Raw genomic sequence first — 16,922 nt, forward strand, 5'->3', positions numbered from 1 at the left:
TTATTATTATTATTATTACAATTTTTTTTTTTTTAATTATGTGCGGGCTGAGTGGGCATGCGGGCCGCCAGTTGCCCATCCCTGCTCTACGCCATGTTTCGCCGTGACCGCGGAAAAGGTAGGTCGGGTTGTACCGGGGAACTCCCTGAGCAGGCGTCGATATTCGTCCCCCTCTGAGAGGGAGCTGGAGAGCCCGCCATAAGCTGCTTGAGCTGCTTGGAGGGGAAAGGAGATGTCGGCCATGACGAAATCCCACCTGAATCGCTGGCCTCCAAAGCACAGGTCCGCAGTCTTTGTACCATACGTGCGGATGGATGTGTCGTTAGCGGACCTCAACTGTGGACCGTGGACGCCAGGCGCGGTGTCCTCCACCGTAGCCGGCAGGACGCTCCTCTGAGCGCCGGTGTCACAAAGAAACTCTTGGCCGGAGAGAGTGTCCCTGATGAACAATAGCCGGGTTGACGTGCCTGCACTCACGGCCACTAATGAGCGCAAACCTAGGCGTTTCCCGTCGGTTTGAAGTTGCACGGGGAACGGCACCTCTTTGCCGAAACGTGCGTGAAAATAGCACATACCTGTGCTGGCACGGCCTTCGGCGGCCACTGGGTTTCTGTTATCTAGTCTGTCATTGTCCGGGAGGTAGACACTGCGTGTTGGGGCTAGCACCTCGGGCACGAAACTCTGAGCAGCCAGGAAAAACCGGTCTGCTTCTTCTGCCAACGCGCGTGGCTCGGTAATCCTCGTGCCCGCGAGCGCCGTCCGGACCTGCGGTGGCATGTGTTGGAGGAACAGCTCTATGAAGAGGAAGTTAGGCTCTTCCGGACCCAGCAGGTTGAGCATAATCTCCATATGCTCAGAGGGTCTGCTGTCCTCGAGGCCCCGAATAGCCAACGACCGTTGGGCCCACGCTGACTGCGACAGCTGAAAAGTCTTCAAGAGGAAGGCTTTGAGGTCTCTGTACTTGCCCTGGTCCGGGGGATTCGCTATGAAATTCGCTGCCCGGGTCGCAGTGGATCTCCCCAGCGCCGATACGACGTGGTAATAGCGAGCAGTGTCGTCCGTGTCACCGTGTCGGTGAATACTCTCAGAGCTCCGGCAACTTGATAAAAGCATTATTCGCCATGTTTATTTTGGTCCCTGAAGCTTCAGCGAGACCTACGTCGGGGTCACCAGTGTAGTGCTGAGAGACGGGAGTCGGAGTATCCAGCACTGAGGAGTCGGAGTATCCAGCACTGAGTTTTAATTAACACAACTTGAAAACAGTACATTCGAAAGGCAAGCAGGACTGAATTGAGACGATCATTCCGTCTGCTAAAAGAGTCTGTTCTAAACAAGCCCCCCACCCATAGTTCCGTGGGTGAATTCTGTTAACCACCACAATATATATATTATTTAGATTTTGACAGGGCTAGCAGAGAAGGCCCTGACGGCCCACCACAGCCTATTTATGTTTGCTGTACCCCTACTGTCCACAAGCACCCCCTCTCCATAAAGATATGGAGAATTGTTGCAACGCCCCAGTGTTGGTGGTGTCATTTATATGAAAGAGGGAATTTATACCATACTATACTAGAATGATCAATTAGGAGGCCGTAGCGCTACAGGAAGTGATGCAATGAGGAGGGGTCTCTTTTATATCAAGGAGGGTCTCAAAGGACTTCTTAAAAGCCAAGGTTGAATAGTAAAGGGAACAATCTTGAATGCTAGGACAAAGATTTATAAGGACCAGGAACGCTACTAACGTAGATAGACAGTTTGCGATCTGGCGATGAATGGTTGAGAAGAAGGAGTAGATAAACAGGAAATGTTGACTGCAAGATTTAGCCTTGCGGTCCCTGCGTTCAATGAAGACATAAGAGAGGCATGCAGTTTCTATTTTTATGTATACCAATACATTTTATCTTGATATATTACGCTTTTTAAATGTACATAATATTTATACAGAGACCCAAAGCAATAACAGCCTCTTAGGGCAGGCATAAGAATGTGGAAGTATACGAATAAGAATACAATACAAGTATAAGTATGTTGGGATTCAGAGACTGCTGAGGGTCTCAAGACCAAATTCAGGTTCCATTATTGGCTGATTATTGACTTTGCAACCTAATTCGTTGTTTCTATCTAGTTATTATTTTTTCTTGAACGTATGACTATTGAGTCAGGGTTCTTCTTTTCATTTCTTACAAGCTTAAGCACATTTTAGGGAATGTTTTTTGGATGGTATGGTCAATGTGATACATTTTATAAGTTAATGTGCATCTGATTTGCATTATTGGGTTGAATATAAGAATGATCATACATCAGAATCATCATTTATTTATCTATTGGAAATAAATGACTTTTTATGTTGACCTTGACTCATTCCATCCTCATCAGGTTGTAACCTGCTGCTTGCTGTATTACAATGACAACGTTTATTCGAATGCAGATTTATTAAGTTCTTAAGGTTATAATATAGCAATGAATTGTATTTATCATGTGACTTAATTAACTGATTTAACCTTTATTCATCTTGATAATCATTTCAGAGCTGATCATGGTTACGCAGCTGTTAGAATAGGCACATCTATTAGGGGGATTAATAAAGTCTTATCTTATCTTATTTTATTTTATCTACAATCCAAGCCATGCCCACTTCTGTCATAATCACATCCTCTAGTATCTGTTACGGCATCTGCCATGGATCCTAGAAGGAAATAGGATCACTCTGTGTGGTTTGTCTGTCTTTTTGTTTCACGTTATGGGCAACCCAACCAGAAACATTTGTGGATTGTCATAATCAACGTTTCCTGTTTATCGACTCCGGCTTCTCAATCATTCCAGATCGTCTAACTGTCTATCTACGGTAGTAGCGTTCCTGGTCCTTATAAATCTTCGTCCTAACATTCCAGAGTATGGGGTTCTAACCCTTTGCTCTCCAGATCTTCTCAGTACCGTGGCGCTGTCCTTCCACCTCGTCTTCCTGGTGTCCACTCCGACCCGGCTGGCCTTCTACATAATAGTCAAACCCAGTTACCACCACCTTTAACTCAACCAATTAAAAAACAAGAATAGTTGTAATCTCAATGAGTTCCCTTAAGGAAAGATGCTAATCTACTCTATTCATCTATGCTAAACAATAATATGTTCTATTCTAATAGGCTCTAGTAGGCGCTAACCCTTCTCTACTTTACTACTATAATGTACTAATATACTTTCTTCTTCCTCAGACAAACGCTATTGTATTTTCGACGGATGGGGTGGTAATATCACCTTTCATTCCCTTTCATACATATTTCTTTAATCAAACATAAAAAGCAATTGCTTTGTTTAAGCTGGTTTAAAGAGAGCGAGTGCTGATTATTTCTTCTGAGGCTTTGGAGCTATCATGCAACACGTAAATAAAGTTTGCAGGTGAATGAAGCTTGTTGTTTCATAACCTCAGTGGAAATGACCTCGGCTCACCACTCCACTCAATTCTCTGGTTCACTTAGATGATGAATAAAAGTCTGAACAGTTTATTCTCTCCCTCCCTCACTCTGTCTCCCTCTTGCTCTCTATCATCCATCATTCACTCTCTCACTCTGTCTCCTTCTCTCTCTATCCTCTCTGTCTCCCTCTATAATTTTTCCCCTTTCCTCTCCTCACCCTCTCTTGTTCTTCTTGTCTCATCACAGTGAAATGGTCCAACAAAGCAGTACTGCATTTTATACCTTATAGGCAGAGGACTGCTTTGGATTGCTGGGCGAAAACCAGCCCGCGAAGAACTTAGAACCATGAAGGTGACTCAGGAGAGATGGACCATAACCTGCCCTAGAGAGACCTTAGAACCATGAAGGGGAATCAGGAGAGATGGACCATAACCTGCCCTAGAGAGACCTTAGAACCATGAAGGGGACTCAGGAGAGATGGACCATAACCTGCCCTAGAGAGACCTTAGAACATGAAGGTGACTCAGGAGAGATGGACCATAACCTGCCCCAGGGAGTACAGTTGAAGCATGCGCAAAGAACCTCGATAGCTTCCCTAGGCCACCTCTTAAATGTCTCCACAAAACGGAGGATGAAGAAAACCCTCTGCATTGACCCACCAGTAGCTGGAGTTGGTCCATTTTGTTTAAGAGATTCTACGTTTGAGGGGAGTATTCCAGGTAGAGTGTGTGATGCTACGTTAGAGAGGAGTATTTCAGGTAACAGAGTGTGTGATCCTACGTTAGAGAGGAGTATTCCAGGTAACAAAGTGTGTGATCCTATGTTAGAGAGGAGTATTCCAGGTAACAGAGTGTGTGATCTTGAGTTAGAGCGTATTCCAGGTAGCAGAGTGTGTGATCCTACGTTAGAGAGGAGTATTCCAGGTAACAGAGTGTGTGATTCTACGTTAGAGAGGAGTATTCCAGGTAACAGAGTGTGTGATCCTACGTTAGGGAGGAGTATTCCAGGTAGCAGAGTGTGTGATCCTGACTTAGAGAGGAGTATTCCAGGTAACCAAATGTGTAATCCGCACAGCGGAGCCGCACTAGCGCCCCGGCACGTCTAGCTCTTGTACGACGCTTCGCTGCGTGAACACAGGTGAGCACACCTTTGACCGGGATGGTATTGGCGGCGCCGTCTTGGAGTAATAATGTGTCTTTTCAAAATGATACAAAGTTGTAATCTTTTATACAACTACCGTTTGCTATGCGTTCCTAGCATGTGTACAGTTATACTCTGACTGCTCATCTGAAAATAGGTGTTTTCATGAGGGGATCATGCATTTTAATCAGAAGGCTTTAAAATGGAATAGTTATCACCTTAAATCCCTTCTGACATAATGTGGTGAGCAGTGTCGTAGCGCAACCAAAATAAAGTGATGAAATACATGCATGATCCCTTCATACAACAAAAAACACTGAAAATAAAACCTTTTTTTTAAATCGAAGGGATGGCAGGCTCACACACTCAAAACAGGTAAACATTTTATTTCATTGATCAGCTAATGGCACATAATTAATGGACGAGTCACAGTGACTAGTCCCAGTGCAAATAGGCTTACAAAAAATTTCATCTGCCGGCCCAACAACGCCCAACGGGATCAACAGTAACCTGATTGGGCGGAAACAAGCCCAATATGGAAACACTGCTAGGCATAATGGCAAAAAGCTGACTTCTTAAAGGTTCTTTCCCACTGCTCAGCATTCGCCTTGCGTCACATGGCCCCTCTGCCGGCTGGGGAGCCATGCCCACCGGTCTCTGGCAGAGCAGCTTGGTCCCGGTCACAACTCAGTGGGCGGCTCCTGGATAACAGTTTCCCCTTTCCATCATGTTGTGAGGGCTGATCTTACTTGAGTTAAGCGGCTGATTGTTCCCCGTTCTAAATAAAGCCTCCACCCACGACTCAACCTGCACTGGACCCAGCAGCAGCCAAAACAACAGGACTTGCAGATATGTTATCACACAGCATTGGCCAGGACTGCAGATCAAGCACATATAGGAAGGCAGGGCAAAATCTTTTTTTTTTTTCCGAGGGGAATTCAAACTGAAGGGTGAAAGTATTTCTTTCTAGATACTGTACAAACCCTTTAATGTACATATCAATATATAGTGTAAATAAAATTTTTTAAATATATATTTATTCTATATGGGGCCATAACCCCATATAGAAGATAAGGGGTTATGGCTATATCTTATATATCCACTATGCGGATGACACCCAACTCTACCTATCCCCCAAGCCCACCTCCACCCTCCCGCCCGCCTCACTCTCCGATTGCCTACAGGAAATCAAATCCTGGTTCTCCTGAGACTTTCTAAAACTCGACAGCAATAAAACCGATGTTCTCCAGATTGTCACCCAATACACCTTGACAAAACAGTTTTTCCATTACCAACTCCTCAGTCTTCCCCTCCCCTCAGGTGAAGAGTCTGGGTGTCATCCTTGACAGCACATCATTCCAAGCTCACATCAATAACATGACCAGGTCGCCCATCCCTCACACCCCATGGTACAGCCATCATGTTCACACCCTGGTTGCATCACGCATTGAAGACCTGCGCTGCTGAACTTGGGGAGCCGCTTCAGCACGTCTTCAACCTCAGTCTACAACTAGGGAGAGTGCTCACCCTCTAGAAGACATCTTGCATAGTTCCGGTTCCAAAGAAAACCCGACCTACTGAGCTGAATGACTTCCGACCGGTGGCACTCACATCACATCTGATGAAGACCCTGGAGCGGCTCCTTCTCAGACACCTCAGGCCTAAGGTGCTGCACGCTCAGGATCCACTACAGTTTGCCTACCGGACAGGGGTTGGTGTGGAGGATGCCATCCTGTATCTCCTACACCGGGCCCACTCACATCTGGACAAGGGGGCGGGCACAGTCAGGATTCTTTTCCTAGACTTCTCTAGTGCCTTCAACACAATCCAGCCCCTCATACTACAAAACAAACTGTCAGCTATGCAAGTGGACCCCCACCTGATAACTTGGATCCCCAACTACCTCATAGATAGACCACAGTTTGTTAGATTAAAGGACAACACATCGGACATCTTAATCAGCAGCACTGGGGCGCCTCAGGGGACTGTGCTGGCCCCTCTTCTCTTCACCTTATACACCTCAGACTTCAGCCATAACTCTGAATCGTGCCACATTCAGTAGTATGCTGATGACACAACCATCATGGGGTGTATAGGGGGGGGACCAAGAGGAGGAGTACCGGACTCTAGTGAGAGACTTTGTTACCTGGAGCCATGCAAACAGCCTGCAGCTCAACACATCAAAAACCAAAGAGCTGGTGATAGACTTTGGGAAGTCAAGGCCACGCCCCCAAACAGTGGACATCAATGGGGTAGAGGTGGAAACCGTGGGCAGCTACAAGTACCTGGGAGTGTGGCTTGACAAAAAACTGGACTGGGCAATCAACACCAACCACCTCTACAAGAAAGGCCAAAGCAGAATGTATTTTTTAAGGAAGCTGCGATCTTTTAGTATCTGTAGAAAACTTCTGTCAATGTTCTATCAGTCGGTGGTCGCCAGCATCCTTTTTTACGCTGTGGTGTGTTGGGGAGGCAGCACAACCAAGAGGGACTCCTCCAGGCTTGACAAGCTAATCAGGCGGGCAGGCTCTGTGGTCGGCTTCAAGCTGGATTGTCTGGTGACAATGGCAGAGGAGAGAACCACAAAGAAGCTTCTGGCCATCCTGGATGACACCAGCCACCCTCTGCACACTAGGGATGGGCAAAATTATTATTTTCCGGGAACTAGTTCTTTCAGTTCAGTTCACTATAACGATTCGTTTGTTTGATTTGTTCGTTTTGATTCGTTCGTTACGTCAGATTACGTCATTTGACGGCCCTGAGCATAATTTAAGCGATGTCTAGGCTCTACCCCCGTGAAAATCGACAAGATACACTATTTAGTATAACCAAACGTCCCAGCAATATTTATACCACTTGCTTACTCTCTATATGTCATTCATGTTTTTATATTTATAAAAATAAAAATGTATTTTACATTTTATTCTTCATTATTCAGGCATTACAGAACTTTAATGGTCATAAATAAAAAATACGAACTGCAGTTTAATTTCTTTGTTTGTTCTTGAATTGACATAGAATGGAGCAAAGACTCCTGGGATTGGGAAATGCATTTATCCAATAGCAGATGGAGGGCAAGTCTATTTTCTGAAATGTAGGGGGATATATGAGTGGCCCCACGTCGAATGGTATGACCCAAGATACGTTAGACGTTTTTTTCCCTCACTCTCCACCTCATCCCTAACTCTCCACCTCAAGCTGGTGTGTAGTGAGCGTTCTGGCACCGATTGGCTGCCGTGCATCACCCAAGTGGGTGCTACATATTGGTGGTGGTTAGTGAGGTCCCCCCTTCACTTTAGGCGTCTTTGAGTGTTATTAATTATTATTATTCTTCATGTTTAACCTCTGTTTTCCTTTTATTCCTAGTCTGTTTTACATAGTTTTGAATGATGACTATATGCTCTGTAAGGTGACCTTGGGTGTCTTGAAAGGCGCCTCTAAATTAAATGTATTATTATTATTATTATTATTAGACAGAGAAAGCGCGCAAATTCGACGGTACCACCTTGTCATTTGTTTACCCAGGTGCCATGAAAACACCATTGCTACCTCTCATTGGCTGAATCTTTGAGAACGTTGTAGACTCAATCGATATGGTTGAGGGGAGACGAAGCTCTGTTCGTTTGTATATTTTATTTATTTGACCATATTTTTGTTTTATGTTAAAAAAAAAAGAATCAAAGAACCAGTTCTTCTTGTTTTGGGGAACCAGTTCTTGTCGTTCACATTCGGGATTCGTTTGTTGTGAACGAATCGGTCGCGACCGACTCATCCCTACTGCACACTCTCATCAGAAACTAAAGAAGCTCCTTCAGCAACAGGCTGAAGGAGCCTGATGCCGCACCAACAGACTAATGAACTCCTTTGTCCATCGTGCCATCACACTCCACAACTCCGCACTTGGAGGGAGGAGGGGGGGGCAGCAGGAGGAGTACAGTACAGTGGATAAAGGGAAATAGAAATAGGATAGACTGATCAAGCTTGCATAATCTATTTATTTATTTATTTATTGCTACACACTCCATTATTAACACAAATAAGATATAATAATTGCTGCTAACATCTGCTGCTGCTGCTTCTTCTTTTTAAAATTTATTTATTTATACAATGTCTAGTTGCATTTCAGCTTGTGTTTTTCTTGCTTGTTTATGTGTCTTGTCTGTACTACCGCTGCTGGAATTTTGAATTTCCCTGAAGGAGCATTCCCAAGGGATCAATAAAGTGTCTATCTATCTATCTATCTATCTATCTATCTATCTATCTATCTATCTATCTATCTATCTATTTATCTATCTATCTATAGATAGTATAAGGGTTAGAGTCCTGAGTTTCTGTATAAGGGTTAGAGTCCTGAGTTTTGTTGAATAAGGCCTTTGGTCTGGGCTAGAGTCCTGGAAGCTGGGTTAGAGTCCTAGAATATTGTCCTTTAGGTCGGGTTGTAGTCCCGACTTGGGTTCCAGAGACTGGTCCACCACTCTGCCGCTTGCATCATCACCAGAACCCCCCCATTAATCACATCACTCCTGTCCATCATCAGAGCCCCCCATTAATCACATCACTCCTGTCCATCACCAGAACCCCCCCATTAATCACATCACTCCTGTCCATCATCACCAGAACCCCCCATTAATCACATCACTCATGTCCTTCAGCAGCTTTGCTGGCTCCCGCTCAAATACTGCATCACTTCAAGATTCTCCTCCTCACCTTTAAGGCCCTCCACAACCTGCTCCTCACCTTTAAGGCCCTCCACAATCTGCTCCTCACCTTTAAGGCCCTCCACAACCCGCTCCTCACCTTTAAGGCCCTACACAACCCGCTCCTCACCTTTAAGGCCCTCCACAACCCGCTCCTCACCTTTAAGGCCCTCCACAACCCGCTCCTCACCTTTAAGGCCCTCCACAACCTGCTCCTCACCTGTAAGGCCCTCCACAACCTGCTCCTCACCTTTAAGGCCCTCCACAACCTGCTCCTCACCTTTAAGGCCCTCCACAACCTGCTCCTCACCTTTAAGGCCCTCCACAACCTGCTCCTCACCTGTAAGGCCCTCCACAACCTGCTCCTCACCTTTAAGGCCCTCCACAACCTGCTCCTCACCTTTAAGGCCCTCCACAACCTGCTCCTCACCTTTAAGGCCCTCCACAACCTGCTCCTCGTAACGTATGTGAACTCATGTGCTCCAGCGCACCCCCGCACTCTGAGGTCTTCCTCTTCCACTCAGCTCGCTGTGCCCCCTGCCCACCTGGTCACCACTGGGATTGGGGCCTTCAGCCCATCGGCCCCCCACCTCTGGAACTCCGTCCCACCAGACATAAGTCATTTTGACCCCCTTTCCACTTTCGAGTCTGTTCTCAAAACACCGTCTAATTGTTGTCACCTACTTCATCCCATTAATGTAAATTTGTCTTGTTCTTTTATTATGGGTCCCCTATTGTTTCTGTAACATATTTTTTTTCATTGCAGATGTGTCAAACAAGTCATACTGCAGCTTATACCGTAAGTTGAAAACTCTTGAAATATTCAGGTATGGTTACCAATAACCCCACTACCCATAGACCCAAATTTGTGGTACTGCATCCATAGTTGGCGCTATTTAAAAAAAAATCATGAATTAAGCTTATTTCTCCTCACCAGTTTGACCTGGACTCAAAATTCTTTCATAATTTTAATCTCTAGAATCAGGGTTAGGGTTAGGGTTGCGCAAATTTTCAGATCTCTACTCTTCTAAGAAAGCCCTTAATTCACTTGAGAAATGTGTGCTTAGAGTTTTCTGGATGTTGTGTGCTTATCAATAGACATTTTCACCATGTGAATGAGGCTACATTACAGGTTTGTCAGTGGGTCAATGGGATAATGCCTTCTACTGGTGAACCTTAGGTTCAGAGTTCGAATCACGATTAAGGTGTCGATAATGTATTATATGGATCTATATATAGTGTCAATAATGTAATATATTCAAGTTGGTACCCATTACTATCTACTAACGGCATAATTTCCGGCAATACGCTCTGTATGTAAAAAATCTAAGCCGTAAACTTTATTTTTACTTGCTTGTAATCTGTAAAAAGTGGCGACTTTTTGTGTTCGTTCATCATAGACTTCGAATGGAATGGAATGGACAACGACGACCTATTAGCGGCCTATCTTCTGGTTTTTTTTTGCACATTGTTTGAGTCGTATTCAAATTTCAAACTTCCATAATCCATACCATACCATAATCAAAAATTCTAGCAGTAGACCAATTGTAAATATATAGCATGCACAGACAAAGACCAACAATTTGTTCTCTTTTACCACGGACATGCATAGCGACACATAAACCTGACGCAGAACCATCATTTACATTTAGGGCATTTAGCAAACGCTTTTATCCAAAGCGACTTACAATATGTACATTTGTCATAAGAAGTGAAAAAATATATCGCTGTCAGTACAGTAAAGATGTTCATATAGCCAAGTGCAAGTACTAACCATTGCTAGGCTATCCCATTCCCCTTGTACAGCAATGCTAGCAGCTACTGCCGATGTTACACAATTAAGTGCTATGAATAAGTGCAATGTAGATATAGAAAGTGCGTACATTAAGTGCCAGGACGTGCAACATACAATGGTGGCCGGAAGGGGCTGGGTAGCTATGCAGAGTCGAGGTGAAATCTGAACAGTTGAGGTTTGAGTCTTTTGCGGAATCTGGTCAGCAACTCTGCGATCCTGACATCGGCAGGGAGCTTGTTCCACCACTGAGGTCCCAAAACAGAGAAAAGTTGTGACTTTGTTGATCGACCTTTGCTTGCTCTTAGCGATGGCGGTACCAGACATCCAGCTGAGGTAGTTGAGCGGAGGGATCAAGCTGGGGTGTGTGGCTTTACCAATGCTTGGAGGTAGGCTGGGGCAGTTCCATCGACTGCCTTGTATGGCAGTACGATCATCTTGAATCTGATGCGAGCTACTACAGGGAGCAAGTGGAGGTCTCGGAAGGGGGGAGTCACATGGGTAGGTTGTACACGAGACGCGCTGCCGCATTCTGGATGCGCTGCAAAGGTTTAATCGCAGAGGCAGGGAGTCCAGCCAGGAGCGAGTTGCAGTAGTCGAGGCGGGAGATGACCAGTGATTGGACTAGAAGCTGAGCTGCTTCCCTTGTGAGGAATGACCGGATCCTGCGGATGTTGTAAAGCGCAAATCTGCAGGATTGGGCCACCGCAGTGATGTTTGCAGTGCAGCATAACTGGTTGTCCAGTACCACACCAAGGTTTCTGGCAGTTGGAGAAGGAGATACAGTGATGTTCTCAACCTCAACAGTGACCAGTAATTCCATGTGTGGGCAATCTTTCCCTGGCATTAGGAGGATCTCAGTCGTGTTGAGGTTAAGCCTCTGGTGATGGGCAGTGGTCCAAGTGCTGACGTCTGCCAGATATTCAGATATGGGTGATGCCATCAGGGCTTTGTCAGATGAGGGGAAAGAGAGAAATAGCTGAGTGTCGTCAGCATAGCAGTGATAGGAAAAGCCGTGTGTTGTAATTACAGAGCCCAGGGATCTGGTATAGAGTGGGAACAGAAGAGACCCCAGTACCGAGCCTTGAGGGACATCGGTTTCAAGTGTGAAAGGTTTGGACAAGGAGCCATTCCATGTAACCTGATAATTGAGATTCATCAGGTAGGATGTGAACCAGGAAAGGGCAGATTAAGCAATGCCAAGTTCAGCGAGAGTGGCAAGGAGGATCTGGTGGTTCACCGTGTCAAATGCTGCGGACAGGTCGAGGAGAATGAGAAACGATGAGAGGGACGAGGCTCTGGCAGCATGGAGGGACTCAGTCACCACGAGGAGAGCCGTCTCAGTGGAGTGTGCCTTCTTGAAGCCTGATGGGTGAGGGTCAAGCATGTTGCTAGATGAGAGATAGTAGGACAGTTGGTTAGCGATGGCACGTTCCAGTGCTTTAGAGAGGAATGAAAGAAGACGTACCGGTCTGTAGTTCTGAATGTCAGTGGTATCAAGGGACGGTTTTTTGAGGAGAGGTTTATTCTGGCAGTCTTGAAAGACGCTGGAACAATGCCTGAAGTGAGGGAGGAGTTGAAAAGTGTGGCGAGAAATGGCAGGATATCGCTTGAGACAGCCTGGAGGAGAGAGGAAGGGATAGTGTCAAGGGGGCAGGTGGTGGCATGGTTAGATGTTATTATTCTGTTGACCTCATCGGAGGTGAGAGGGATAAATTGGGTAAGGACAGAGGTGGGGATGGGAGGAGGGGGGATGGAGGCAGGGATAAAAGAGGAGCTAATATCCTTTGCCTTCTGGGTAAAGTAGGTAACAAAGTCATCAGCAGTGAGGCAGGAAGGAGGTGGAGGGGAGGGAGGGTTGTTGAGGGAAGAGAACAAGGAAAGGAGTTTCCTGGGGTTTGAGGCGGAGGAGCTGATTTTGGTGCGGTAGAAGGCAGATTTGAATGTGGACACAGTGGAGGTGAAATCAGAGAGAAGGAAAAGATAGTGAGATAGATCAATAGGACAGTCTGATCTCTTCCATTTCCTCTCAGCTGCTCGCAACTCTGCTCTATAAGTCTGAAAAGATTCAGACAGCCAAGGGGGGGGGGGGGGGGGGGGGGGTTGAGGATCACACAGGTCCGGAGTGGAAGGGACAGAGGGAGTCCAAAGAGGAGGAGAGGGAGGATAGCAGAGTGTCAGAGGATTCCTCGGTGGATAGTTAGAGAATCGTTCGACAGAAGGTAGTGAAGGCGGAACAGTTGAGGCAAACGTAGAGGGAGAGAGAGATTTGAGGTTATGGTGGGTGGTGACAATGTGGGGACTAGAGAGGAGTGGGCGAGAGGACTTCAAGGGGAGAGAAAAAGCAACAAAGTGATGGTCAGACACGGGGAGCGGGGTAACAGAGAGAGCAGAGGTGCCGCAGGACCTTGTGAATATCAGGTCAAGTAGGTTTCCGTCCCTGTGTTTGGGAGGAGAAAGGGATAGTGTTATGTCAAATGAGGCAAAAAGTTGGTTAATTCAGGTGAGTGCAACTTCTCTGGATGTTGACGTCGCCAAGGATAACGATTGGTGTGCCATTTTCAGGAAAGCAGCTGATAAGGGCATCCATCTCGTTGTAGAAGTCACAAAGTGGACCTGGAGGACGGTAGATCCCAACAATGAAGAGCTCAAATGCAGATCTGGCCAAGAGTTCTAGTGGAAGGACCCGGTAGGACCACATCGGCGAGATGAGGAGTCCGGTCCCCCCTCCTCGCCCTGATGGTCTTGGGGTTTGTGAGAACGAGTAGACGGTGGAGAGGGCAGCAGGAGTAGCAGAGTTATCTGGACTGATCCAAGTCTAGGTCAGGGCCAGGAAGCAGAGGGTCATGAGGGACGCGGCCGAAATGGAGTCTGCCTTCTTGACCGCTGATTGGCAGTTCCAGAGTCCTCCCATCACTTCAAGGTCAGTGTAGGCAAGGGTTGGATGGCACAGATTGGATGGGTTGCTGTGCCGAGCAGAGGATCTATGGTGGCGTCGTCTATGAGTGGAAATCCTGACGTTGGGTGAAGTACGACGCATAGCTACAATCAGGGTGGCTTCCCTGGTCTTCCTCGAGGGACTCCCACAGAGAGACTCCCTTAGTCTTTGTTTCCCAGGTCTTGACGCTAATAATAGCTAGCCTTTAAATGCACAAGGTAGCTCAGGCAGCCATAGCTCCACCCACCAATCAAGCCTATTGTTGTCACCTTGTGACTGAAACTAGTCTCAACGACCTCTTACTAAAACACAACGACAGCGGCCAAAACCAACACAGTGGCAATAGGGTTAAAGTTAGTACAACAAATTGTAATGCTAAACACTAGAGTTCTTAGTTTCAAGACTCACCTACAGCCATATATAAGACAACCTTCTTAAAGACAAATATAAAGGTATCCATAATGGTTCACGACTACGTTAAAGCGACTACCTGGTCATTGCATTGCGTGAACGTGGAACCCTTATCAGGCCTTAAAGGCAGAGGGGCCAGGCATGCTGCTGTGACACTAAAGGGGGAGGGGCAAGACAGAGGAACTACTTTGCTTTGCATCTACTAATGAAAAACTGCCAGAAGCTTGTATTCACTCAAACAGAATGAGGACAAGCACATACACAGACACGCAAATGTATGCAAACCTAACCACATGCTCAAATGTATAGACAGACCCAACCACACACATACACATACATAAGCCCATAAAAAGTGAGCCTAGTAAGCATGTGTGTATGTGTGAGATATTTATCTATATATATATATGATGAAAAGCACTTGGAAGAGAGCCATCCTAAGAAGCGACTTTTAGCCACCAGCAGGCAATACTTGGTCCGCTGCCAAGGCAGATCACTTTGTGTATGATTTAATATCTTTAATATCAGTGCAGTCCTTTCAGCCCTCAGAATGCTTGGTAGACGTTTTACTGTCAGTGCCTCATAGATCAGGGTCAGACAGGTGTTCCTCACCTTCACATCTGCTGACGGAACCTGCTGCTGCATCTCAGTGTTTGAAGGTTGCATCAGGGCTGCTGCGCATAGATCGGTGTGTGTGGGTGTATGTGTGTGTGTGTGTGTGTGTTTGCGTGGGTGTGTGTGTGTGTGTGTTTGTGCGTGATGGCACAGTGACGTCAAACAGTTACTTGATTGGAAGCATTTCGGAAGGTCAAATATGGAAGGCCATCAGGACAAACCAACACTTGGAAATGGCGCGCAACCAAATGATGCATGTTAACACATAATATTCTGAAACGTTAACGTGCATTTTATGGTTGCACGTTCAGGGACCATGAATCCAACAGTCATACATATTGAGGGTTCAATTCAATGTTGTGGAACTTCAACGCAAGGGACAAGGTATAAATCACTGATGTGGTCATCAACGCACGTCGTGGTAACCCGGTCCTTGGAGGGTCGGGTTCCAGGTATGAATCACACGTGGGTCAGGGTTTAAAGCCGTTCACGGCGTTTATTGCAACAGGCAGACACGGTTCACATGGAACACAATCAGTTAGCCCTATAGTGTCTCCGTGAGCCTCTATCTCCTCGTCGCTGCCGTGCTGTCCTCTTCTCGGTCTTTGTCCTCCTTTTATGCTGGTTACCATGCTTCCTGCCCCCTCCGGCCAGCTGTCCCCAATCCCGCTGATTGGGGAGGCGAAAGGGCTGCTCTTTGTCGCCGTCTGGTGGGTGACGGCGGTACACGCCGTCTATCACTGTACCTCGGCCCCGCCCGGGCCAAGGTTTAAGGGGCGGGATGCCACAACGTGCCATGCCCCCGTTTCAAGCACCTAGGTATACCGATAAAGGAAATTTTGTCCATGAAACGTAAAACAAAGATGTGGTAAGAAGTCAATTTTACGTTTCAGTTGGGGACGTGGAAATTTAGAGAAACCTGTCGATGGCTCTACAGACCTTTCTGTCTTATAGGGAGTGTTTTAGACTAGCAACATCGGACGATGAGGAAACAATCCAAACAGCTTCGGAAAATATATCACTAGCTCTATGCTCCAATGTTTATAACGCCACTATAAGATAAGAATGGAACAACCCATTGGCTGGGAAAGACCATTGTTTACACGTCAAGCTGAGACCAGAGGGGTGTTCCACGAACGGAGGTTTAACAAACACTGAGTTAACGCTGAACTCTAGGTTGATTGACCCTGTGCCAACCAACCCAGAGTTTTCGGTTCCACAGCAGCGGTTATGCATTAGTTCAATCAACTCGGGGTTGGTTAACACAGGGTTGTGCGCGTCCACGCCAAACTTAAAAAGACGTGATGTATGGATCATGGAAACCCTGATCGATATAGCGAAACGGGCCGCTTATTTCAATGAAATGGAACTCCAGGTTCTCCTGGAGAGCTATGACGAGGAGAAGGACATTATCACAAGAAAAGGGAACGCTAAAACCTCTGGAACCCGGAGAACCAAAGCCTGGCAGCGGATCGCTGACCGCGTAAATGCGTTAGTTACACGTCAAAAGCATGATCCTTAATATTTGAGCCATGCATATATAAATATCCCAGTTAAGCATTCTTAAAGATGAAGTATAAAAAACATACAAACTGGTAAGCTTTTCCCACCATCGTATTGGTATAAATTTAAATAAGCCATTTTTTTAAGCCAATCGTGAAAAGGCCGACAGTCGGCAGACTGGATCTGGCCCTCAAATTGTCTTGACCCCGGTGGAGGAGCTGTTAATAAACATAAATTCAGGGCGCCCTGGCATGGAGGGGGTACCTGGAGGTAGGCTACCTACCACCTCAGAGAGTCATGGGCCATACCCCACACTGGTTGAATGTAGGTTTTTGTGTTTTCTTGCATTTTAGATTTTTTTTGCCTTCGAAGTAACACATGCAAACCGTGTGCTTGCCAAAGCGCATACTATTCCAAAT

At 46.2% G+C, this 16,922-nt stretch overlaps 1 pseudogene; it reads right to left on the bottom strand.

Annotated features, from left to right (window-relative positions):
- Positions 1–11,386: 11,386 nt before the first annotated feature.
- LOC115534892 (uncharacterized) lies at positions 11,387–13,953 on the bottom strand (annotated as a pseudogene).
- Positions 13,954–16,922: the final 2,969 nt, after the last annotated feature.

This window comes from Gadus morhua, chromosome 21, assembly GCF_902167405.1.
Source record: "Gadus morhua chromosome 21, gadMor3.0, whole genome shotgun sequence".
Classification (NCBI taxonomy): domain Eukaryota; kingdom Metazoa; phylum Chordata; class Actinopteri; order Gadiformes; family Gadidae; genus Gadus; species Gadus morhua.